Here is a 27,938-nt window from a genome sequence, read left to right as displayed (position 1 = left end):
AAGTGAGGAAACAGGCAGGGTAGTGCTTTGAATTGTCTAATTGGAGGGGAATGTTCTATCCAGGAAAATAGTAGCCTTGTTCCTTAGAGCCAGACCATTTCATTATTTATATAACCCAAAGTCCTTTCTCAAGCTACGCTGACAGATATGAGCAGGCATGGAACTCCCCTAGAACATGCATATTTATAGAATTTACAGGCATGGATGGTCAGACGAAGCCTCAGCCTTCTCTAACAGTAGGCAGTGGTAGAAATTGGTAACATTTTCGTACTATTCCTGACTTAATAAGAGTTCCAGCCACTTCTCAATCTTACTGAGTCCCTTCAACAGTTTGGAAAGATGTTGAAATAAAACAAATGCTGAGCAGAGCAGTGACCTTGTTGTCAACAGTTAGAATCTCCTGGTTGGATCTCATGACTGATTCAAAGCAAGGGTGGAGAGGGAAGAAGAGATGTATTTTCCACATGGCAACAAAATATGCTTAATGTTTGAATGGATCTTTTAAGTAACCCTGGACATAGGTAATAAATTAACTTGCCATTGTGGCCCTATTTAAATTAATAGGGTTATCTCTGGAATTGGGTTCTCTGCAGGTGCCATATGCCTCTATTATTTTTGTTGAACACCATTTAGTAAACTGGGGTTGATATTAAAAAATAGTGTAGACTGAGTGACTTAAACAACAGACATTTATTTCTCACAGTTTTGGAGGCTTGTAAGTCCAAGATCAAGGTACAGGCAGACTTGCTTTCTGAGAAGAGCCCTTTCCTGGCTTGTAGATGGCTGTCTTTTCACTGTGTCCTCATATGATGTAGAAAGAGAGACGAAGCAAGCTCTCTGGTGTCTCTTTTTATAAGGGCACTGATCCCATCATGAAGGTCTCACTCTCATGACCTCATCTAAACATAAGACCTCTGAAAGGCCCGTCTCCAAATACCATCACATTGGGGGATAGGGCTTCAACATATGAATTTGTGGGAAGACAGAATTCAGTCTCTAGCAGATGGTGACTGAAACTGGGTCATCGTTTCAGAGAACATGTTCACAGGTGTTTTCTTTGGTGTGAAGACACAAGGCTGAGGATCAAAGGAAGGATGTTCACTTTTATCCCTTAAGGTTTAATCATTCCCAGACCTTCGGCTCTTTCAGTGGCAGATGTCTCTTTCTGTGGTTTAGACCATGAGATGGGTATCAGATTGTTTTAGGATTTCCTCCTGAAAGGAAAATGCTAGAAGTTGTAAGTAGACTTAGCCTCTATACCCTCTCCCTGTTCTTGTTAGCTATTAATATCTCTCAGCTCTTCCTAGGTACATCTTTTCTCAGAAGACTTTACTGATACCAATTCTGCACTCTTCTAGAATAAAATATTCCTTAGTTTATAACTTTAATACATTTAATCATTGTTTACAATATAATCCCACCTTTTAAAAATTCCTTCAAAGAACCCTTTATTTTACACTTAAGAAGTGTTCTTTAGGTGGGTATCATATGGCTCATTTCAGTGTGCCTGAGTGTGTGAGGGGGGCAGGAACACTCTAGGTCTAGAACTGAGTTGAGGCCTCCTTGTTGCAGCTTGCTTCAATAACAGCAGAAAAGGTAAATTAAAGGAGGTCTACCCTAAAAGCTCATAATTATATGGAGAAAGCTATTTTTGCAGAAGCCCACATCCATGCTTTATGCACTTGTCCTCATCAAAATTGGTTTTGTCCTTTTTTTTTTTTAAAGAGCTTATCTCACTATAGAGTCTCTGATGCATTAGTCACCACCTTCACATCATTCTTGCAACATCTAATTAATTTATAGAGACTGGGTTGCTAAAATGTTTCATATTCTTTTCTGTGTAACATCCAAATAGGATATTCCCTCTGTCTGGAATGCTTTTCCCAACTCCTCTTTACAGGCGCTGTCATGATATTCAATTTTTTTTTAAATGTTTATTTTTGAAAGAGAGCATGAGCTGGAGAAGGGCAGAGAGAGAGGGAAACACAGAATCTGAAGCAGGCTCTAGGCTCTGAGCTGTCAGCACAGAACCCAACATGGGCTCGAACCCGTGAACCATGAGATCATGACCTGAGCCAGAGTTGGATGCACAACTGACTGGGCCACCCAGGCTCCCTGGAACCACCAAAATATTCAAATTTCCACTTACTGATTGACAGCTACAGATAGGGCTCCCTCTGCTGCCCTATGCAATTAATATTTCCCCCCATTGTTCTCTATTCCAGCACCCTCTTATTACCCCACAACACTCATACATGCTTGTTATTCCTCATTTTTAAAATTTGTGTTGCATTTTTCTGTGTGCACTCCCTGCCTGTCTCACTCCCCATTCCATGCCTGGCACAGAGCAGCTGCTTGATATACTTTGTTTAGTGAACAAATGAAAGAATGAATGCACTAGTTTCTGGACATTTGTCTCTGTTTTACTAATCTCTTTAGACCTAACTAGCATGTAGCCTCAGAAGAATAAAATTAAAATCTGAGGAGTGGGAAATGGATATTATTCATTCCGACATCTTTGTGAGTTATAGTAAAAATAATAATGAGGATGTGGACTAACACTGTGTATTTACTGTGCTACATGTTTTTTTTTTTTTTTTCAGTCTTCGTTAGACACAAAAGTAGTCGAGAATCTGCATGTAGTATGCTCAGTACCCAACCTCAGTTCTTTTTTAACTGAAAAAGAATACAGAAGTGACACTTTTGAAGCTTAAACTTCAGGGCCCTCACTTGGACTGCCCCCTTTCAAGGCCCAGGTTGGGGACTAAGCTATGTGTATTTTTATGTGTATGCTTTTCTCATAAGGAGACACCCCACAATTATATAAGCCTCAGGCCATATAATTCCTGAATCTGTTCTGGAAACTTGGAAAGATATTAGAATCCCTATTTTACAAATAAAGAAACTGAACTCTAATTCAAGGTAAAAAAAAAAAAAAACTAGGAAAAAATGAGCAGGGTTCTGAACTCTGACCATACACCTGCAGAACTCAAGTTTTAGCCATTAGACTCATGGAGGGCAACAAGTAAACACACATGAGTAAAATATAGGGCCCACAGATACATGGCTCATATTCTCATATTTCTATTACCACTCTTCTTTTAAAATTAAAAGATATTAGTTTTATGGTAGAGTGAATTTTTAATACTTGGAAGCAAGGATTTTTGTTCCTTCATTATGTCAGCCCTTTATTGGCCTCAATTTCCATGAGCCTCTTGCTCAGAGCTTTGACTTGCAGGGCTACAATGTGCCCTCATTTCATTTAACACCAAGTCAGCTCCTTAGTGATTTTCCTAAGCTTCTGAAAATGGTACATATCCTTGCTTACTACTGCCTTATTCTTCAGTTTCTTCAAAGTGCTATAAATCAAGGTAGCAATATCATATGCCAGTGTTCTGTTGTGTAACAGCCTTTATGAGTTGACTATAAGACTGCATTGCAGGGAGAAACAAAAACAAAAAATCCAAAACAAACAAAAACTCATGTCTCAAGCTGTTCTCCAAAGTACGTTTTATCTTTTTTTTTTTTTTTTTTTTTTGGCCAGTAGTACAACGGAGTTGATAATATCCATGCCCACCCACCTCATTAGTTGTTTTAGGTAAAGAACACAATAATTATAAAGGCATTCTGGAATTAGAAGTGTTCTATGAATGCAAAAATCATTGTATCAGAAGTAAGTGGTTGAAGGCTGTTTAGGTAGATCTGTATCTTTCCCAAGACAATAGGTATTGGTTATAGTAAATGAGCATAGCTCATTTTTTGGAAAGTTATTCATGAAAGTAAAAAACAAACATAAAAACAAAACACATTTCAGTATAGTCAATTCATATTAATGAAGATCCATGTTATATTTCTCATAAAAATTTAATGTCTCCTAATAAACTATAGTAACTCTCCAGAATGTCTCTTAAATATGCTGACACTGGACACAAAAGTAGTCAAGAATCTGCATGCAGTGTGCTCAGTACTCAACCTCACTTCTGTAAAAGTGACCCAGAGGCTCATAGATTCATTTTTTCATTCATTCAAGAAACATTATTTAGGAACTAGAGTTATGTGCCAGACTTTGTCTTATGTCCCAGGTACATAGTGGTGAGCAAAAGGAGCCACAGTCTATTCCATCATGAAAATTATAGTCTAAGAGGAAAATAGACATTAATCAAGTAATCACACTAATGATTTCATTATTTCAAATTGAGTTAAGTGCTCTGAAGAAGAGGAATGTAGTACTATAAGAATTGATAGCAAAATATATAACTGAGGGGTCAGAAAAGGTTTGCCTAAGGAAATGCATGATCAGCTGAAATCCTGAGGAGCAGCACTTGACCCAGAGAAGAAGGTTGGTGGGTACTTCCTGACAACATGGCATGTTTCTGCACCAGAGGAATCTCCAGTGTGCCTGACATGAGAGCCATAGAGATGTGTGGTCTCACATAAGAATGAAGGGAAGCAGAGGCAGAAGGTGCCTTCTAGTCTACTCCAAGATTTCATTCTTTATCACGAGAGTCATGGGAAGCCATTGAGTGGTGTAAGGGTGAGGTGGTAAGGTGAGGGATCAATGATTTCATTTGTGCTTGAAAATAGCTCTTTGACTAAGTGTGAAAATGAGGAGGAGGGCACCAGAGTGGATATAGGCCAAACAGAAGACTATTATAAGCAAGAGTGGCTTGGGCTTAAGGTGTTGGCAGACCACACAGAGAGAAATTGCTAGATGGAAGGTTTACCTATGACTTGGTGCTGGCAAGGATTAGGGATGTCTCCAAGGCCTCAAACACCTGAAGTCTTCTTGAGGCACTTATATAATACTCTTGTACAAAGAGTATACATTTAGTAATGTACCTCATTTCCTCACTACACTTCTTTATTGACTTAATAAAATTTAGAGTGCTCTCTCTCTCTCTGCTTGTGTTAATGCCAGTTGAATAAATAAGATCCTCCCCCTCAAGGAACTCTATTTCATTGACATCATCTTCAAAGTAGTCACATCTATGCTTTGATGATGGTGGACAGAATTCTGTTTTGCATGCACAAGACAATTATTTCTTCCGCCGGTGGAGCACTTTATTTCAGAGCAAGCCTAGTATCAGTTGTGCTTTTTACCAAGAGAACTAAAAATGTTCTGATTTTGTGGAAAACTCAGCTGCCATTATTGTCTTGAGAAAAATGCTCAATTTTTGTGGCTTATTTCATGGAAAGGCATGGCCTGATTTAAGAAATGATTATAGAGGTGTAATGTACCTACTATTAAATTCCAGGCCCAAGCAATAACAAGACATCCAGAAAGCAGTAAGACTTCTTTATCAGGAGACCTGACAAGGAAGCAAATTTCTATTTAGGTCTAAAAATTCAGGTTTCCCTTGCCTGGTTTTGATTATTTCTGGAACATATATAACTGTATTTACTGGGGTGTTTTCATGCTTTTCGATTCTTTGCCAGTTATTTGGGCTGACAACTGAAGATACAAGTTGGGCATTTTTACTGAACAATTTCTTGTGAAGAAGAATATCCATTGCTGATATCCAACGTGAAGTTACTAAGTACAAACTAACCATAAAGTACCAATAACAGTGAACCGTATTGTCAGACTGGAGTGTGCTTCATTTTTCCTTAGGAATTAAGAGTATTTTTTTAAAGGAAAATAATGTTTTTATTTACATACCTGGACATGCTCAGTGATTATGGAAGACAGCTGTATGTGTCCCACAAAAACACAGCTGGAATATGCTGAAATGCATTTCAAAAGACATTATTTTATTGCTTGAGTTAAGCATCCAACTCTTGGTTTCTGCTCAGGTTATGGTTGTGAGATAGAGCCCTGCACTGGGCTCCTGATGCTGATAGCAGAGAACTGCTTGGGATTCTCTCTCTCTCCATCTCTCTTCCCCCCCCCCCCGCTCATGCTTGCTTGCATGCTCACTTGCTCTCTCTCAAAATAAATAAATAAACTTAAAAAAAAAAAAAAGAAACTAGTCCTCTGTCCTGAAGGACTTGTAGTCTAACTGAAAATCAGGTAACAAGGAAATATTAAGGACAAACTTCACTTGTCTGTCTTCAAAAATAAAGTATTATCAGAAGTAATAATAAAGAGAGGCACCTGGGTGGCTCACTTGGTTAAGTGTCCGACTTCGGCTCAGGTCATGATCTCACAGTTTGTGAGTTCGAGCCCTGCATCAGGCTCTGTGCTGACAGCTCAGAGCCTGGAGCCTGCTTCGGATTCTGTGTCTACCTCTCTCTGCCCCACCCCCACTTGCGCTCTGTCTCTCAAAAATGAATAAATGTCAAAAAAATAAAAATTAAAAAAGAATAATAAACAATTCACATTCCTGAGAAATACTTTATTTCCATGTGCATCTTTTATTTTTAATACTTTAGAATTAAATGGACTTTGCCATGGTGGCCATTGATAGAGCTGGTATGAACTCTTATTTTGAAGAACATCCTTCAGTAGCTGATTCTGCATAGCAATATTATAATATCCCAGGTAATTCATGACAGTTAGACCTTACTAGTGCTACCTATCGGAAATAGGCATAATAAAATCTGTTTATTTTTTAATATAATTTATTGTCAAATTGGCTTATATACGACACCCAATGCTCATCCCAAGTGCCCTCCTCAATGCCTATCACCCATTTTTCCCTCTCTTCCACCCCCCCCTTCCACCCTCAGTTTGTTCTCTGTATTTAAGAGCCTCTTATAGGGGCGCCTGGGTGGCTCAGTGGGTTGAGCGTCCAACTTCGGCTCAGGTCACCATCTTGCGGTCCGTGAGTTCGAGCCCTGTGTCAGGCTCTGGGCTGATGGCTCAGAGCCTGGAGCCTGCTTCCGATTCTGTGTCTCCCTCTCTCTCTGCCTCTCCCCCATTCATGCTCTATCTCTCTCTGTCTCAAAAATAAATAAATGTTAAAAAAAAAAGAGCCTCTTATGATTTGCCTCCCTCCATGTTTGTAACTATTTTTTTTTTCCCCTTCCCTTCCCCTATGGTCTTCTGTTTGTCAAGCAATAGCCAAATTATGGAAAGAGCCTAAATGTCCATAAAATCTGTTTAGATTGAACCCATTTTATGACAGATATTTCCATAAGCCACTGAATGTTTAGCATTATCTTTTATTTGAATATCTGTAAAATATTTAATATTCCCATTTAAGTTAGACTTTTGTTTTGCTAAATGTTATTTTGGTGGCGTTCTGATACTCTACTTCATCTGTTTATATCTGTTGACATATCTTCGTTAAAAAAAAATCTAGGGCGCCTGGGTGGCTCAGTCAGTTAAGCATCCAACTTTTGATTTTGGCTCAGGTCACGATCTCATGGTTCCTAAGGTCAAGCCCAATGTCAGACTCTGTGCTGACAGCATGGAGCCTGCTTGGGATCCTCTCTTTCTACCCCTCCCCTGCTCATGGTATGTCTCTGTCTCAAAATAAATAAACTTAAAAAAAATCTATTTTTTGTACCTACCAAAACTTTTGAAAGTATAAGATGGTCAGGACTGATCTTTAAATATTCACTCCTATTCATGGAATGTGTATTAATTTTCTTGTATAGCATGATTTGATGCAATCAGTTAAACAGGCCAATGCATGAGGGGAATGTGTAATTAACTGCAAAACTAGAAAAGTTTTTATCACCAAAAATAAATGGCCTAATAATGAAAATGTTTTATCATTTCTGATAGTAGGTGCTTAATAATGAAACACACTTTGTCAGAATAGTGGCAGTTAATAATAATAAAAAAAAATTCCAAATAGAAAATAAATCTTTAAATGGAAAACAGGAGAGCTGAGTATGAGACAGTAAAATCTCTATTGAATATGTTGTCTGTTTAGCTCAAAAAAAAAATCCAGGAAAAGTACAGTGATTTTCCACTTTTCACAGGATTAGAATTTCCTTCCGAGTATTTTGCAATACTTCCTTCTCTGAGATACCTTCTACTTGTATTCAAATTAAAAATAATGTTTAATAATAAATTATTAGCATTGGCTCAGATAAGAAAATTATACAATTATTTTTGCCTTCAAGCAATTTATGCAACCATAAAGTAGATTTTTCTTGTCAACAGAATAAAAATGGTCGTTTACTGTTTTGTCATCCAAGTTAGGAGACAGAAACCACTTCCTAATTTTCAGCACACTTGAAACTCTAAGCAAAAGCCAAATAAAAGAGTAACACCAATTTACCATTGAATAGAATTATATGAGAAATAAGTCTGTATTTGGAAACAAGTTTATTGCTGACAATCCCGACAATGTATTATGATAAATTAATTATGGCTTTAAATTTTAGGTGTGTTTTTTGGTACATTTGAGTTTGTTTTTCCCTGATAAGGCTCAAAATGAAGTAGCTGACATGCTTAGTTTTGGTTTTTGTTTGCTGTGTTTTTTTCTGGTGTTTTTAACTTAGTAGTTGAAGCTCTCAAATCCAGCTCACTAACTCATTGACCCTTATGTGTGGACAAACCTCACTCTGCCTTGATTTTGACCCTTCTAACTTCTCATGAACCTGTTACTCTAACTGAAGTTATCTGGATGTGAACTATCCTAGTCTTCCAACTAACGTGGGTTACTCTTTCTTTACTTAACAGTCCCTCTGATAGTCCTGTCACATGATGTATCCATCACGTCAAAAGAACCATTTTTGGCATTTGCAATAGGTATTTTCTGAATTAGTCTATTATTTTTTTAAGGTTTAAGAAGATATTTGTGACAACGTTAGTCCCTTAATATACTTTCTTACACACATTACTGAAAGGAAAATAAGCAAACCAACCAGACAAACAAAAAACTCTTGCTGAGAGAATCTGTGTTAAAAGATGGGTAACAAGGGAAGATAAAATGATGGAAAAAGTTATACAAACAGAGTAATAGAATTAAAATCAAATCTCAGTGCTATCAAATGTTTTTAAATGAAGACCTATTTTAAATCCTGGAAAGAATATTATAGTCTACCTATTGGGAGCCTATTTTAAAATGTTTAATGTACGTTAAAATGATCAATACTAGGAAGGTTATAACTGCTTTGTTTTCTTTTTTTAAATTTGACTTAACTACTGATGAGAATAAACTTCATTAGTAAGAAAAGAATTGGTGGGTGGAGGTGTTTAGAGAATAAATAAAAGAGTTTTTTATTTTTATTTATATTTATTTACTTAATTCCAGTATAATTTATATACAGTGTTCTATTAGTCTCAGGTTTATAATATAGTGGTTCAACAATTCTGCACATTACTCAGTATTTATCACAGTAAACACACTCTTGATTCGCTTCACTGACTTCACTCATCTCACCACCCACCTCTTCTCTGGTAACCACCAGTTCTCTGTCTTTAAGAGTCTGGTTTTTTGTTTGTCTCTTTTTTTCTTTGTTCAGTTGTTTTTGTTTCTTAAATTCCATATATGAATGAAATCACATGGTATTTGTCTTTCTCTGACTGACTTATTTCACTATACCTTTAGATCCATCCATGTTGCAAATGGCAAGATTTCACTTTTTTATGGACAGGTAATATGCCACTGTGTATACATAAAACATATTCTTTATTTATTCATCTATTGATGGATACTTGGGTTGCTTCCATATCTTATCTATTGCAAATAATGCTGCAATAAATATAGGCGTGTGTATAGTTTTTCAATTTAGTGTTCTCATTTTCTTTGGATAATAGTCATGGAATTATTGGATCTTATGGTATTTCTATTTTTTTGAGGAATCTCCATACCGTTTTCTATAGTGACTGCACAAGCATGCATTCCTACCAACATTGCATGAGGGTTCCTTTTTCTCCACATCGTTACCAACATATTATTTCTTGTCTTTGATTCTAGCCATTCTCACAGGTGTGAGGTGATAGCTCTTTGTGTTTTTGATTTGCATTTCCCCGAGATCAGTGACGTTGAACATCTTTTCATGTGTTCATTGGCCATCTGTATATCTTCTTTAAATAACTGTGTATTCAGATCTGCCCATTTTTAAATTTTGTTTTTTAATGTTTGTTTATTTTTGAGAGAGAGAGAGAGAGAGGCAGGCAGAGAGAGATGGAGACACAGAATCCTAAGCAGTCTCCAGGCTCTGAGCTGTCAGCATGGAGCCAGACTTGGGGCTTGAACTCACCGGTCATGAGATCATGACCTGAGCCCAAGCTGGGTGCTCAATTGATTGAGGCACCCAGGTGCCCCTCTCTGCCCATTTTTAAATGAAAATTTTTTTTGCATTGAGTTGTATAGTTTCTTTATATATTCTGGATATTAACCCCTTATCAGATATATTCTTTGTAAATACCTTCTCCCATTCTATAGGTTGCCTTTTTATTTTGATGGTTTTCTTCTCTGTGTAAAAACTTTTTATTTTGGTGTAGTCCCAATAATTTATTTTTTTTATTTGCTTGCCAAAAAAAGGCTTATTTAGAAAAATTCTAAGGTTGATATCAAAGAAATTACTACCTATGTTTTCTTCTAGGGATTTTATGGTTTTAGGTCTCACATTTAGATATTTAATCCATTTTTAGTTTATTTTTATGTATGGTATAAGAAGGTGGTCCAGTTTTGTTCTTTTGTGTGTAGCTGTCCAGTTTTCCCAACACGATTTGCTGAAGAGATTGTCTTTTTTCCTACTGGAAATGCTTGCCTCCTTTGTCATGGATTAATTGACCACATAATTGTAGGTTTATTTCTGGGCTATTTTGTTCCATTGATCTGTGTCTATTTTTGTGCCAGTACCATACTGTTTGGACTACAACAGCATTATAGTAAATCTTAAAATCTGGGGTTGTCATACCTCCGGTTTTGTTCTTCTTTTTCAAGATTTCTTTGGCTATTCAGGGTCTTTCGTGGTTCCATACAAATTTTAGGATTGTGTTCTAGTCTGTGAAAAGTGCTATTGGTATTTTGATAGGGATTTCATTAAATCTGTAGATTGCTTTGGGTAGTAAGTACAGACACTTTAACATTTGTTTTTCCAATCCACAAGCATGAAAATTTTTTCCATTTGTTTATGTCTTCTTCAATTTCCTTCATCAATGTTTTTTAACTTTTCAGATGGTATAATCTTTCGCTTCCTTGGCTAAGTTTATTCCCAGCTATTTTATTATTTTTGGTATAATTGTAAATGGGATTGTTTTCTTAATTTCTTTCCACTACTTCATTATTAGTGTATAGCAATGCAAAGATTTGTATCCTGCTACTTTACTGAATTTAGTTATCAGTTCTAGTAGTTTTCTGGTGAAGTTTTGGGGTATTCTATACATAGTATCATGTCAACTGCAAAAAGTGAAAGTTTCACTTCTTCCTTACCAACATGGATGCCTTTTATTACTTTTTCTTGTCTGGTTGCTATGGCTATGATTTCCACTACTCTGCTGAATGAAAGTGAGAATGGACATCCTTGTCCTCTTCCTGATCTTAGAGGAAATGCTCGCCGTTTTTCCCCATTGAGTATGGTGTTAGTGTGGGTTTTTCATTTGTGGCCTATATAATGTGAAGTATGTCCCTCGAAACCTACTTTGTTGAGAGTTTTTGGCTTGAATGGATATTGTACTTTGTCACATGCTTTTTCTGCATCTCTTGAGAAGATCATATGGTTTTTATCCTTTCTCTTGTTGACGTGATGTATCATGTTGATTGATGTGCAAATATTGAGCCATTTGAGAAAGAAATCCCACTTGCTTGTTGTGATTGACATTTTTAAAATGTATTGTTAGATTTGATTTACTAATATTGAGGATTTTTTTGCATCTATGTATATCAGAGATATTGGCCTGTAGTTTTACTTTTTGTGTAGTGTCTCTCTTATTTTGATATCAGGGTAATTCTGGCCTCATAGAATGAAACTGGAGGATTCTTTCCTCTTAAAAGGGAAATGATTGCTTTATTTTCTCTTCCATTGTGTGTTTTTGTTTTTGATTTTCTCATTTCATGTGTATACTAGTCTTAAGTCTTTGGGGGAATAATCCATATCCAAACTCAAAGGCTGCATCTGCCCATAACCTACAATTAGGCCCCAAGGGACATATCCTTTCAGACCAGCCCTCTTCTCACACATGCTCTCTAAACCACCCAACATCTGCATGGTATAGGATTTTACTCTTTGGCCTCCTCCTACTTACCAATTGCCTTGGCAGTGATCTTGACCCAGGACGGTCTTTATATTCCACCAACAACAGATACACACTTTTAACCAAATCAGAACTCACAACTCAATCTGCAAAATTGGTCTACTAGAAAGTACCTGTATTTGGTAGTTTTCTTACCTATCTATTGGAGATCAAAACTTCTGCTACGTTCTCTTCACCCAATAATGTGTTCAAGGAAAGGATGAAGTATGTTCAGATCCTAAAGAAACCCCACAGCTAGGCAACTGTCCTAGAATAGCAAGTTCATTTAGTCTTGCTAATTATTTTAAATTACCTAAACTTCCCAATAATAAAATTCCATCATCATTATCCATTGTTTGTTCTTGTCCCTTACAATTTGATTCACATGTCCTTCTTTCAGATATAGACATGCTTATATTAACCTTATGAACAAGCCAGTTTTGTGAAACAGGTCTTGGTACCCATTCCCTGAAGCAGCTGAATTCTGCATTCACCAGTTAAAGAGCATATGTGCACTTTGGATTTGAAAAGATTGAGGCTAAGTTGCTGATGTGGGCAAGTCACACAGTCAGCTCATAAAGCCTTAATTAAATAAACATTGTGCTTTCTTAATTCTGGTATAGTAAAATCTACAGCATCCCTTAGGAACATTTAAAATACCCAACAGAGCCTTAGCACCTCATTTAGCAACCATTGACTTAGGCCAGTGATTTGGATGGATAGTGTTTGGATTCAATTACTTTGAAATAAGGGAACAAATAGAAGTCAAGTTAATTATCATATTGCCTTAGTTGAGATGCTTTCTTTAATTTAGAAAAAGGAGTGGGAAAACAACCTATGATCAACTCTATTCAGTAGGCTCTCAGATACCAGGGCTTGCACATGGTAAACAATAATTTTGTCGCTGGTGTCATCTGTGTTCCCCAGGAACAATGGCCTCATCATTCATTGTGCCAGCGTCACTCCTCTGAAAGACTTCCTGGAGTGAAGACACTGCCATGGTTTTCATATGGTTCTGTCTAGTGATAGCAGAAGGATTGGAGTACCTGTTGACACAATAAGCATTTGTATATGAATTGAAGTGCCTTATTTACTTGTGTGTTAGAAATGCTTGGTTGTGAGATCAAATAGATCAGTTTAAGGTCCAGTTCTGCTCCTTTTAAAACATTACTGGACATCCATAGCCTTCAGAGTGGTTTGTTTGTTTGTTTGTTTTTCTGTCTGTAAATTGGGTTAATCAGAGCTCAAGGATATTTTTACGATTAATGCAAACAATTGTGGCAATATAGTTGGCACTCAGTAAATCAGCTTTTGAGGTCAACAGAGTGAGGAGTAAGAGGGAGAAATTTTAAATCCTACTGTAACTTGCCAGACACACACACACATACACCTACTCACACCCAGCTGAGTACTCAGAATCAGTGAGATAAAGCAGGAAATGTGTGCATCATTTATATTGTTAAGAACTTGGGGATCATGTGCCATTGGAGGAAAATTGGAGGTTAGTATTGCAAACAACCATCTTGATAAATAGGACGTGGGGCTGAAATCAATAAAAAAAAGGGATTCAATAAAAACAAATGTAAACTACACAAACAACTGTTCCATGGGGATGGAGATGTAAGCTATAATGAATGATAAATTGAGTATAAGTCAACAATATGATGGTGTCATATAAAATCCCAGATACAGCTTTGGGGTATATTAATAGGGAGAGCATGGATGAAATGGGAGGTAATTATTTTGCTCTACCAGCACTCTTTAGGCCTCAATTGGATAACTGTGTTCAGTATTTGTTCCTCAGTTGAAAGAGAATCATAGATAAATTTGAATGAGTTCAGAAGAGAGCAACAAAAATGATAAAAGGCTTGGAAAATGAGATCTGTTTGGAAACATTAAGGGAGCTGGGCATGATCAGACTAGAAGAAAGATAACAGAGAAACAGGGTAACTACTAACACACAGGAAAGATACTGTAAATGAGAGAAGGGATCACTTATTCCCACCAGTCACTCAGAGTTGAGTAAATAGGGGTTGGGCTGCAGTAGATAAAACTTAGTTTAAATATTAAACACAATTTTGTGAGTAAAGAGCAGTTTAACACGGAAACAAGGTGCCTTTAGTGATTATGAAACTTACTTATTAAATAATTTCAAGTGTCAAACTTGGAATTATCCTCTGGTAATTTTGATACGGGGAAAAGGACATGATGACTCAGCTTATCCCCGAGCCATTTTTATATCACAACTCTACAAATATGCCCTATAACTTCGTGCCTCTGCTGACACAATTACAGATAAAGTCATGATTAATCTGACTTTTTAAATGTGTTCTTTGTTACTTAATCATTTTACTTTATGGGATGTTTTGACTTAATTTAGGTGATGGAAGTGTTGATTTTTTTCCGTCACTGTTTTCCCATTGATTCCTCTTCTTCATATTCTTCCTTTTATTAGATTCAGTTTCTGATCAACTGTCATGGTACTAAATGATGTGAGCAAACGTTCTGAGTCAAAAACTTTATAATAAGGCTTGCTTTATTTTTATAACTTCCTGGTTGAGCAGGTTCAGTAAACTAAGGGACATAAAATACTCCTTAGGGGCAGGTCATGGGCTTCCAAATGCAAGATAATTAGGCCTTTTGTATTAACCTTCATTATACTTATGATTAATGTAGAATTAAATAAGCACCACAATGTACGATGTGAACCTAGACACTATAGTAGCAAGTTGAGATTCAATTGCCTTTTTTGTTAAAGAAAAACAACACCTGCATTTAATGTGACTATTTAGAGTTCCTGGCATAGAGTAGGGATTTAATAAACAACTGTTCTTTCTGCTTACCTTTCTTTAAAAACATTTTGAGGGTCACTTCTTCTGTACAAACTCAGTAGTGGCCTCTGTCTCCCATGTAAATTTCAGTCTCAATGAAACTGCTTTCAAGGCCTTTTATAATATGAATCTGCTTTTCCTTTCCAGTCATTCTTTGCTTCTTTCTTGGTTGAATAGGAGTTTTGTTGATGTAGAAACCATATTTGGAATAGTCAAAACCTAGAACTGTCTGGAGAGCAGGTTACTGAAGAATGGCCGTCAGGATAAGATATGGTTATGCATACAGACGGTGCATAGGACTTAGGTGGCACTTTCAGGTCTCTTATTTATTTTTTCCATCACAGTGCTTATACACATTCACTTAAAGACACTGACTTCATAGTCCACCCAGCTCCTTCAGTGGGCACAACAAGCAGGAACAGTGGGGAATGCACATTTTTTATTATAATGTTTGTAAGATTTAAGTACCAATACCTCTAATCTCTGAAATTGGTGTTTGGACTTTGTCTTCTTTATATTCAAGTTTTATTTCCCAGCAGATGTTGACTGACTGCCTCAGTTGCTCTGGGTTTCCCATGTTCTTACAAAGGAAATTCCCTTTTCTCACTGTGACCCTTAAGAATCTTACCTGGCCTCTGAACACTGTGCTAACAGTATGTGGTTAATCCTACTCACCCCAAACGGTTGATTCAAACACCTGGAAATTCTATGAGTTGAATAAGTTCTTTGAGTGCTCAGCCTGTCTTCAAGAAAGGATAAGAATCTTTAAAGGGGAGAGGGAAGGGAAAGAATTAAAAGCCAGGTAGAAAACGGATCACTTCCTGGCTTGACTATCTGCAGTAACCTGGACTGTTTGCTGGTCACCCTGCTTCCACTTTATCCACCTGTATTCAGTTCTTTGCGAAACATCCAGAGCTTTTAGTCCATTCTTCTGTTTCAAGCTTTTCAGTAGCTTCCTTAAACAAACAAACAAAACACAAATTCTTAACCGTAGCAGAAGATTTCTTCATCATTTGCATCTTATATATCCAAACTTACATAAAACCTCTCACCCCTTTGCTGCCAAAGGGCCACACATACTGTCTAACCTTAAGTCCTTCAAATCTATGAACTTCTTCCTATCCTAGGGTCTCACGTGTGCTTTCTTTGTTTTTGTCTGAAATGCTCTCTTCTGGCTTTTGTGTGCTGTCTCTTTTTTAATAATTTAAGATTCATATTAAATACTAGTTTCTCAAAGTTTCTTTTTTTACCTCTATCTTTGGATGTGCCCTTTTTTGTTAATTTTTAATACAGCACCAAATATATACTTTTATAGTATGCCATATAGTGAATAGGTTTGATATTTACTGATTGGATTACCTTTTTGTTGTCTGCTGCTTTTACTAGGCTGTGAACACTGTAAGGACAAGATTTCTGTCTTTCCGCTGCAACGTTGTATGCCGAGTGCCTTGAACAGTATCTGGTTACTAGTAAGAATGTACAAAATACATGTCTTTATGACTGAATCTCTGAAACTCAACCTCACAAACTAAGCCCTTAGTCTGTAGCCTAGGTCTCTAGGTTAGTGTGCCTGAACCATTATCAACTGACCCTTAAGGCTTGTTTTATTCTTTGTTCATGCTGGGCTTTTTCATTTTTTATCTCATTGGGATCTGTCTCTAACAAAGTTGACCCAAACCAAGAGTAAGAAACTCTTTGTCTCACCTTGTTTCAAAAATCCTTTACTCGGGGCGCCTGGGTGGCGCAGTCGGTTAAGCGTCCGACTTCAGCCAGGTCACGATCTCGCGGTCTGTGAGTTCGAGCCCCACGTCAGGCTCTGGGCTGATGGCTCAGAGCCTGGAGCCTGTTTCCGATTCTGTGTCTCCCTCTCTCTCTGCCCCTCCCCCGTTCATGCTCTGTCTCTCTCTGTCCCAAAAATAAATAAACGTTGAAAAAAAAATTAAAAAAAAATCCTTTACTCACTATTCAAGTACTTATTTCTTTCCTACAGAGCTTTCAACTTAATTGTAAAGTGTAGATGACTCACATAGCCTAGACTGAATAAATAATTCAACTCCTCCAAACATTTTTTTTTTTTAAATTACAACTCATGTTACTAGTCTCATTAGGTTTTCAGGTTCTTTCTGATGGCTCATAATTCACAAATTGCAGCAAATATAAGTGATGCGATTTCTTCTCTACTAAGAAGAATACATTCTCACTAGAAACTCCCAAATTTAGCTGCAGATATAAAAACAGTTTAATATCAATGCTAATAAGAACTGATGGTATAGGAGTTTCTTTAATACTTGGGGAGGATTATAAAACTTAAAAGAAAAGATAGAATTTGTAAGTCACTTTTTTTCTCCATTCTCCCAGTTTATACACCTACTCTTCTTATGTTATTCAGTCTGAACAGAAAAGTATAGAACAAACAAACAAACAAAATAAGACTAACAAGGTGCTCTGATAATTCCTGGCATAAAATATTTACTCTTTCATACCTGAATAATATATATGTTGACTTATTTTTTAAATATAAAGTTAGATTTTTCTGTAGAATGTAATTGTGGATTTTAATGGAATTTTTATATGCTAAGGTTTTAATATGGTTTTAGATCCAGTCTAAATTCCCCTAGCCTGGAGGATTGTGTCCATTTGAATTACGGTTTTTATCTTCTTATGAAGGATAATTATTTTATTGATCCCCTGTGATGTCCTATTCCATATTCAGTATGAAAGAGTAAATATTTTTGTGATCAAAGTATTCCATTACTTTTAGAGAACCATGATTCCATTCTGTAATTCACTTCTGACATCAAAACCTGGAATATTAAATCAGTGCTTTTGTTTAAGCATGATAAGAGCTTATTGGAATCCTAAACTCTGGTGTCTGTATAGATAATTGTACAGTTTTTAGCCCTGGAGTTTTGTAAGCTTTTCATGAAAAATACAGCACATAATTTATCAGAACATTGTATAGTAGTTATTTTCACTTCAAATAATAGTGATAGTGATAGAAATATTAACTTGTATCAGTGTATACTATAGTGTATTATATGTATAATATTAGTTATTATATTAGTTATTAGTTACACACACATACACACATGCCTTGACTTAGTTAAGTATTCTTTGAGGTTGGGGGATAAAGATACAGAGGAACAGAGTTCCTAAGTGATTCTCTCAGTTCACACAGCAATGTTGTAAAAGAGGTTAAGTTAGAATGTGTTTTCCATACTTAAACTATTATCTCTCTTCTGGCATGAAGATAATCCAGTGCCTAATATTTAACAAGCCTGCATGTCATTGATACAAACTGTGTTGTTAAAAATTTTTGATTGGTAACTTGGCTAAAGGGCATAATATTGATACATACTCTTTTCATACATCATCATTTGCAACTGAACCAGGACTGTGGTTTTTAGGATACGAGGTTAAATGGTGTAGATTCTGCTGTCACAGAAGAGTACACAGATGCATTTATAGTCACATAGTAAGTCTATTTTATTCAAATGTAAAGTAAAATAAAATAGAAAAACAGAGCCAATTTATTAAAAAGGAATAATGCTCTATAAACCAGCTAACTGAACATGAAAGTTATCATTTGTTTAGGACTGCTGGATATAGGCTTACTTTCTATTCTGTTTTAGATTCATTGGATTTAGGGAGGAAAATGCCAGCGAAACTAGAATTTGCCAAAAAATAAAAAAAGAAATGAAGTGATAATCATGGCCAGTGACCACTGTCACTAGTGTTATCTCATTCACCATTCTGTAGCACTCTGTATTAGCAAAATGTTTATAGTTATAACTCATTTTAGCTATAAGAGACCATAAAAGTTGGCAGCTCCAGCCTCCATCCATGAGGCATTGGAAATCATAGCTCTGGCTGGTATCAGATAGGTCAGTGGTTGAGGAAGAAAATGAAAAAGAATAGGAAAAGGAGGAACTGGAAAAACATAAATAAGACTTAAAAAAGGTGGGGAGCCCTAGGGGTGCCTGGGTGGCTCACTCGATTAAGTGTGTGACTTTGGCTCAGGTAATGATCTCATGGTCATGAGTTAAAGCCCCGCATCAGGCTTTCTGCTGTCCTTGCGGAGCCCGCTTTGGATCCTCAGTCTCCCTCTCCTTCTGTCCCCTCCCGCACTTGCTCTCTCTTTCTGTCTCTCAAAAATAAATGGAAACTAAACAGTTTCAGAATAAAGCAATTTAAATGAGAATAAATCTCATCAAAGATAGGTGTCTGGTGAAGAAATCTAATAAACAATTGACATACCAAAAACAAACAAACAACCCTGTGAAATATGTTTGTACAGTAAGTCAAATGACACACAGTATTTTAAAGTAGACAGCCATCCAAGGATGGCTAAAAGTTATTACTTACTTGAGTTCAAATTATGATCCATTCATTAGAAGGATCAGGAGAAGCTTCAAAAAATAATTTGGGACCTATCTCTTTCTCTTACCTAAGGTCATCATCTAGCATTGTCTTATTAAGCCATTACTAAGACCCTTATTCCAATGCAATGTTAAATACTTTCCTATTGTGTTTGACTTTACATTTTCTTCATAAGACCTCTGTTTTAAGAATTTTCTTACTCTCACATAGAAAATACAGGTATAAAATCTTATGAAATTAACTGCTTCTATCATAAGTGAATAAAATGGGATCATCTTGGTAAAGGGAACTAGCACTGAGACCAGCTGGGTTTCAGTTCTGCTCGAGTCACTTCTTAGCTCTATGACCTTCAATCAGGTTAACACTAGACCTAACACTTTTTTTTTAAATAGAGATATTAATGTTTTGTTTGTTCGTTTGTTTTAGTAGGCTGCATGCCCAATGTGGGGCTTGAACTCAAGACCCTGAGATTTAAGAGTCATATACGAGCTCTCCAGACTAAGTCAGCAAGGTGCCCCTAGACCTAACACTTTAGGCTTTAGTTTGCCCATCTTTGGAACAGAAGGCCTCTAAGGTTTTATCCTGCTCTGATAGGACTTTGTTCTAAATTCTCGCATACCATCATTATCCCACTCTTGTGTTTAGCTATGAATAATCTGCTTGTATGCCTCTCCAGTTTATGTTCTTTTTCTTTTTTTTTAATTTTTTTAAGTTTATTTATTTTTGAGACAGAGAGAGACAGAGCATGAATGGGGGAGGGTCAGAGAGAGAGAGGGAGACACAGAATCTGAGACAGGCTCCAGGCTCTGAGCTGTCAGCACAGAGCCCGACGCGGGGCTTGAACTCATGAACTGAGAGATCATGAACTGAGCCGAAGTTGGACGCTTAACCAACTGAGCCACCCAGGCACCCCTGTTCTTTTTCTTTTTAAGTTTATTTATTTCTTTTGAGAGAGAGCGATAGAGTATGAAGGGGGTGGGCAGAGAGACAGGGAGAGAGAATCCCAAGCAGGCACTGCACCATCAGCATGGAGCCCAATGCAGGGCTTAAACCTACAAACTGTGAGATCATTACCTGAGCCAAAATCAAGAGTCAGATGCTTAACCAACAGAGCCACCCAGGTGCACCTCCAGTTTGCATCCTGTACATTCAATGTAATGAGTAAGTGTTTAAGCACCCATATACTTGAACATATAAAAGTTCCAATACTTAATGTGCATCTTAGTCCATCTTGGTGACTGTAACAGAAATAAATACCAGAGACTGGGCGGCTGGAACAGCAAACATTTCTCACAGTTCTGGGAGCAGCCCAGGTTCACAGCACTGGCAGATTTGGTGTCTGATGAGGCCTGCTTTCTGACTCATAGATGGTCACTTTACAGTGTCCTTACATGGTAGAAGGGATGAGGCAGCTCTTATGAAAAAGACCCGAATCTCATTCATTCAGGTCTCCACCCTCATGACCTAAACACATTTCGAAGGCCCAACCTCTTAATGCCATCACATTGGCAGATAGATTTCAACATATGAAAATGAGGGGGCACAAAAATTGAGTCTTTTGCAGTGAACTACTCCAGCCTTTTCCAAAGTGGCATGTGACAATGCTATCGTAATAGCCCTGAACCTCGTGGTGGTAAGGGTTATTGTCTTTTCATACCTTTTCAACTATTTGATCATACAAAGTAGAGTCTTGGTTTGGTGCTAAGAAGGCTTTAACACCTTTATAAACACTTACGTGATTTCCCCTTAAGAAAGTGAAACAACAAATGCAGCATCGGCCCTTAGGCTCAGAGCTTTCAACAGAATCTAAGCAGATGATAATACCACTGTTTTGCATTTGGAGTATTTTCATGTTTGTTTATGTATAACAAGTGATGATTATCTTAAATGAGTAATAATAATAATATTATAATTTTCCAATTAAAAGATAGTGAAATAAAATATGTATGTATTTAAAAGAAAATAATAAATAATAGCGCAGATGGCATGCGAATGCTGCAAAAATTGTGGAAAAGGTTGACTAAATTTGAGGAAAACTGGGCTACTCTACATGTTCTCAAAATAGCCTGTTGTGTTACTCTTTGGCAAACATGTTGGACATTTTGAAATCCTGCTCGATAAATTTAACGAGGATATTCTTTCAGAATCTGAAGTGTTTTAACTTACTTTGGCTGTGAAATCATTGAGTCAGTGTTAAATAAGCTAAGTTTCTCAGAGCTCATGAAATTTGTAATCTTATTCTGATGACAACCATTTACATTCTGAAATCTATAACTGTATTTCAAACTGTGACAGCTTTACCTACACGATTTCGGCACAACTGTCTCTTCCTTATAATTTCAAAAGCCTTTACAGCCTAGAAAGTTGATGTCTGTGAATTACCTTATAATCAATGGGTTCTGCTAGACATGGGGGAATTATGTAAATTAATAGGCTAATAGATTATAAACTCCAAGGGCTTACGTACTTTTGCTTGTAATAATCAACTGTTTTTAGAAATGGACTTGTTTTAAATGTATATTATATTTATTATATTTAAATGATACCTTAGGTCAACTTTTTCTTTTTTTTTTTTTTTTGCCCTTAAACTTTTCATTAAAAATTATTATGGCCAAGGTGGAATTGAACAAGACTGTAGTATTTATTTAAATACTAATTCATTCAAAATACAGATAGATTCCAGAGAATAGAGGTGACCAAAATATACTCTTTGTTGTCATAGATGCTTACTATGAAGTCAAGGAATTGGATAAGCAAGTGATAAAAATAGTGACGTAAATGCTTAGGATAATGGGGATACCCAAATTTATCCACTAATTATGAGGTCCTGAAATACTTTGATGTACCTATCTTTTGCTAGGTCAGACTCTGAAGCTTGTAAAAAAATAGTGGAGTATACACTTAGTATCAGTCTGGTGAAACCTGATAGGATACTGCAACATATCTCCTCTACAACTTGGAATGGGAAAGCAGGTTGTAATGTTATAGAATTGTTACTTTGCTACTTTACTTTTAGCCTCTTTAATACACATTTGAGTTTAGAACATGTTCCCACATGTGCTATTTATTTCATGCTTGTAATGGCCCAGTGAAAGAGATATCACCCCCATTTCCCAATTTACAAATGAGGACCCAGTAAAGCTAAGTTACCTGACCACTATTACTTATGTTGAAACTGACAGTAGCTGTACTTAAATCTAGGTCTTTCCACTATGCTGATGCTGATTGTATTTCTGTGGAATGTCAAAAGTAGATTATCCAGTGAGTTTTTCCTTTACTTTATAAATGAGGAAACTCATATCTAGAAGAGATGTGACTTATATAAAGCCACATTCCTGAGTACTGGAGAAGACACATGTATTTAAGGAAGGAATGCTTATTCTGAAATCTGATAAGTTCTGATAATTGGTGAGAAGTTACCTAAACTGCTAGCTCAATAACTGGACAGAAACAATGCCTTGGAAAGATCACTGGGTGGGACATCAGAAGACCTGGGTTCTAGTTATGCCATATTGCAAACTATTTGTGGAACCTTTGGACACATTCGTTGCTTTCCCTTTTATGGGATCTCTATTAACTTCACTTGCCAGAAAAAAGAAAAGGGCACCAAGTGGTGATAGGTAGCTTTCCCCATAAGAGAGGTATTACAGAGTTGCATTCCACAAGGTCACACATAGAGGGATGAATGGTTATGGATGGTTCCATAGCATCCAGTATCCAAAAGGAGACTACAATGCAGGAATGAACAGAAGAACTATATTCAGAAATTGCTGGGACACTTGTAATTTCTGTAACTGTCAGTGTCATTATCCAGCTCTTATCCTGATTGGATATTGGCAGTAAAATAGTTAAGTATAAAAAGGAATTAATTTGTATTTCAAAGACATTAAGGAAATGGAGCTTTATATACTTCTTAGCATTAACTTTGTCCTCTCCTTAACTTTACCCAATTGAGTTCCCTTAATTTTCCTGGTAATGCCCTGTGTTGGTTTTCTAGAGCTGCTCTAAGAAAGTACCACAGACCAAGTGGCTTAAACAACAGAAATTGATTGTCTTACCATCCTGGAGGCTGGAAGTCCCTAGTTCAGGGTATGTGCAGGGTTGCTTCCTTCTAAGAGCTACGAAAGAGAATCTGTCCCATGCCTGTCACCCACCTTCTTGTGGTTTGCTGGCAGTCTGTGGCATTCCTTGGCTCATAACAGCATCACTGTGATCTCTGCCTTCATCTTTACTTCACATTCTCTGCATGTCTGTGTCCAAACTTCCCATTTTTATAAGGACAGGAGACCTATTGGTTAAGGGCCCACCCTAATGGGCCTCATCTTAAAAAAAAAAAAAAGTATATTTATGATGACGCTATTTCCAAATGAGGTCACCTTTTTAGGTACCTAGGGTTAGGAAGTCAATATACGAATTTGGGACAGGGGTAATAATTTATCATGAATTCAACCTGTTGTGTATCCACTTAGCTAAGCAAATCATTGCACATGTACTTGATAAGTGTAACGAGGTTCCGCCAGAGAAGCCGGAACAAGTAGAGAGTGTGTGTGTGTATGTGTGTACACACACAGATTAAAAGGGAAGGGAAAGATTGATTGATTGTAAGGAATGGTACTACCATTATAAGAACTATCTGCAAGTCTGAAATTCATAGGGCAGGCCACCAGGAAGGGCAGTTTGGAAACTTGAGGTCATGAGCTGATGCTGTAGTGTACGATGAATTCCTTCTTCCCCAGGGAAAGCTCACTTGCATTCTTAAGGCCTTGGACTGAATGAGTGTGGCTCATCCAGACTATCCAAGATAATCTCTGCTGAATAAAACCAACTGATTGCAGATATTGGTCATATCTATAAAACACCTGCACAGCAACACCTGGAGTACTGTTCAATTAAATAATCAAGTATGAGAGCATAGCGAGGTTGACCCAAAACCTTCCCATGACAGTAAGTAACAGGGAAGGAGGCAGAAGGCAACTACATTATTCCTCAGGCCCAAATGAAATGCAGGTGATAATCTTAGATAGAGCATCCAGTAATGGTGGACAGACTAGTCCCTGTGTGGGAGGCTGGGTGTACACAAGGCTTATGTGCTATTTTGTCACAGCCCAGGACCCTTGATGCATTTTTCCTTTCTAACATAGCCTCAAAACAACCTCCTCTCTTTCAGTGTATATCATGAAGCTGTAGCTTCATTCTTCCAATTCAATCTTGTGTTCTCTGAAGAGAAAATGCCCAAAGCAATTTTCACCCCATCACACACTGGTAATCATTTTATTTTTCTGATTATGTTTCCTTCTCTCTTTCAGCCCTTTGGTAAATTACGCAGGGACCCTTTATTCTCATTCTCTCTTTTTCTGTCTCTCTGTGTCTCTATGCTAAGTGCCAGCTGTCATTGCTTGGCAGATAATTACCATTTTACAAACAGTATTTAGGGAAATGACATCAGTTTCTGAATGTACGGCTGTCATGGCTTATTCACAGGGCTTTCCTCTGTTAACCACCTTCTCTGTGCTCAGGCTGAGTGGAAGCAGTGGGGATTAAGGGGAGGGGAAAAGGGAAGACCCCTTGGCTCCAACCTTGTGGAGAACAATTGCATCCCATTTGTCACTGTTAGTCTGACAACACTCATTTCACTCCTCCCAAATTCCCCCTGCCATATTCTGCTTTTAGTGGATAAATAAATGATTGCTTATACGAGTTCAGTGGCCTGGCTCCCCCACTGCAGTTTTTATAGCTTGAAGAAGTAGATGGGTGGAAAGGCAGAAGATACTCTTTTCTGTCCTGGATGATGGTATCCGCTGAGCGATACAGGTCTCTCTCTCCTTTGATGTTCTTGATTGTGCTGTTGGATGAAAAATATCCTACAATATTATGAAATACAAAGTGCACTAGTTTAAATTCCTTAAATTAGTTCAGTAATCTGCTTCCCAGAAATGTTGGTTTAAAGATTCTGTTGGGTGCGTAAGATTGAATAGATATAAACAGACTGAGAAAATAAACACATTGGTTAACTTCAGTTTAGGGGTCAACTAGTGTCATGAAAAGAACACTAACTAGTTTTCAAGTTAGGTCATCTGCATTCTCTTCTAGGCTATCAGTTAAGGAAAGTAAGCCATTTTGTTTCTCTAGCCCTCAGTTTACCATTGTAAAATAATAACAATAATGATAATGATAGCAAACTTTGTGTTAGGCACTATTCCAAGTACCTTATTTATGTTAATTATTTAACCTAAAGTGATAAACTTATGGATATATTGTATTATGCATATCCTAAAACAGGGAAAATGAAGACACAGAGATGTTTTGTTACTTGTTAACTGGCTTTGAACTTAGGTGGTCTGGTTCTAGAGATAGACTCTTGGCTTCTGCAGGGGATGTCGATCTCAGTGTTTTCAGCAAGTATAGAGGCAAGAGTAGGGGTGGTGTCAGAGAGCTTGTATACTAATCATTCAGAAACCTTTCAAATTATGTAGCCCCTTGTTTTTCTCACTCCCTACCTCTGTGATCAAGGTTGTGATATTCTTCCCCAAGAGCAACATTGCCAGAGGGGAGGGATGTATAATTTGGAAAAGCTTACTCAAGACAGGTGGATAACTACTGTAGTAGCAAGTTCCTAGTCCTTCCCAGGCCTGAGGGAAAGGATTCTATGGTGGCAGCAAATTGGGCTAAATAGCTATCACTTCGTAGACTTGACTTGCAATTTTTATTGAGTCAGAAGTGATTGGAATGGACAAGTTTAGGGAGTTCAAGTCATTTGGTGCCTTCTTACAGTAGGAAATACAAGCAGTTTCCAATTCACAAATTGCCAATTTACCTACAAAGATCTCTTTAATATGAACGGTTCCTTAGTTCACAAGTCTTAGTGGCCTGGTTCCTTCCCATCACAACTGAAGATGTTCTCGTTTTTTATTCTACTGGAGTTCCATATTGGCTTTCTTCCCCACCACAGCTATTGCCTTTCTTCCCTTCCTCTTTCTCTTCCTTCTGTATTACATAAGCGCAGCCAGGATTGCACCAAAGATAGATATGTTTTTGTGCTTTATCTATAAAGAGAATGAGGTTGATATAGAATAAATATGGTACAATTAGCCTTAACGTTTCTGCTATCATGAACATTGTAACTTAGTGATAGGACAGGAGGGAGTTAAATCAGGTTCTATGTGTAGAACTGCAATCCCAATAAAGCCTCTGGTTCAACAGACAAGTATAAACCTGGGGACCTAGGAGGCTTCCTCTCAAATGCTGATTCTTCCTAGTTTTGGTCTTAACAGCCTTGAGTAAGTCATATAATGTTAACTTTTCTCATCTGTAACATGGAGATAATTTCTGTGCAGTATTGTTATGACAAAAAGAGGTAATATACCTTGCATATGTTGGAACTCAGTGGAGATTAGTCATTATTATCCATCATGCTTTTATAAGACTACTTCTGTGGGAAATTATATAGCCACCTTCCAAATAACCAACTTCCATCATGGTATTTTTAAGGATTATTTTACAAGCTGGGATTGTTCATTAGTTATTGCAAAATATTCCCCTTTATTTAGTTTGTTTCTGTGTATGAATTAAAGATAGATGAAGGAGGGGTACCTGGGTTCCTCACTTGTTATGCACCCAGCTTTCGATTTCAGCTCAAGTCATGATCTCACGGTTTGTGGGATTGAGCCCCACCTCGGGCTCTGTGTTGATGGCACAGAACCTGCTTGGGATTTTGTCTCTCCCTCTCTCTCTGCCACTCCTTCATTCTCTCTCTCTCTCAAAATAAAAAAAATAGACTTTAAAAAATATATAGATGAAGGAAATAAATAACTCTGGTCCTAGCCACTGAGTTAAATGTAATGATCTACAGTGTGTGTACACCCTGCATAATAATACTCACATTTGACATTCTGATGGAGGTTTGGTGAGATGACTATGTGCACGTGCACACACACACACACACACACACACGCACACAGTGCTCACACAAGACTCCCAGATGCTCCCAGCCCTGACTTACCTTGCTGCAACCTTTCTTTCTTTTTGAACTGAAGTTCTCATTTGGCATCACTTCTCTCTTCAATCACAGAAGTGAAGAAAATGGCGCCATGACATACAAACACTGTTGAAATATCCTTTGACACCTAGGACCTAGAAAGACAGAGAGAGCCCAAAAATGGGCTTTTCTAGACTTTTTCTATTAACACATAAACAGGTGTGGATCTATCAGATTAGCTAGTTACATGGAAGTGTTGAAATCTGAGGCAGAAGAAAAAATGGAAATGGGGCATTGGAGAAAACAGCATTAGCACCAAAAACAAACTGCCTCTCTCAAGCTTACGCCTGGGGTGAGGTGACTGTGAGACTGAATCAATTGCTACAGGCATTCTTTATCCACTGATTCAAATTTCCTGTTTATAACTTTTCATATTATTAGTATATGACTCAGTAACAAAAAGTCGTAAGGTATTTTGGCTAAAAAAAATGCCCTCTGACAAAACAGGGTACCCACGTTCTGATGAAATATTTCACTGGGCGGATAGAGTTTTTACATTAATGCTGTGACTACAGGGAGAAAATGAGATAGAAAAATATAGTGATTATTTATTTATACTCCATCTTGTTCCAGGGAAGATTTAGAGTGGAAACCAAGGTAATTATCTGAT

General features: G+C 37.2%; 1 long non-coding RNA gene across 1 annotated transcript; it reads right to left on the bottom strand.

Annotated features, from left to right (window-relative positions):
• Positions 1 to 15,292: 15,292 nt before the first annotated feature.
• On the bottom strand, positions 15,293 to 27,626 carry LOC123379960. The gene is made up of 5 exons (XR_006585079.1): positions 27,516 to 27,626; positions 27,293 to 27,423; positions 24,989 to 25,135; positions 23,448 to 23,615; positions 15,293 to 15,869 (listed from the first exon to the last, which is right to left on the bottom strand). It is a non-coding gene; the product is annotated as an uncharacterized LOC123379960 (long non-coding RNA).
• Between the last annotated feature and the right edge of the window lie 312 nt (positions 27,627 to 27,938).

Source organism: Felis catus, chromosome C2 (genome assembly GCF_018350175.1).
Source record: "Felis catus isolate Fca126 chromosome C2, F.catus_Fca126_mat1.0, whole genome shotgun sequence".
Taxonomy (NCBI): domain Eukaryota; kingdom Metazoa; phylum Chordata; class Mammalia; order Carnivora; family Felidae; genus Felis; species Felis catus.
Note: the sequence above shows the minus strand (reverse complement) of the source record. Positions and strands in the feature narration are given on the sequence as shown.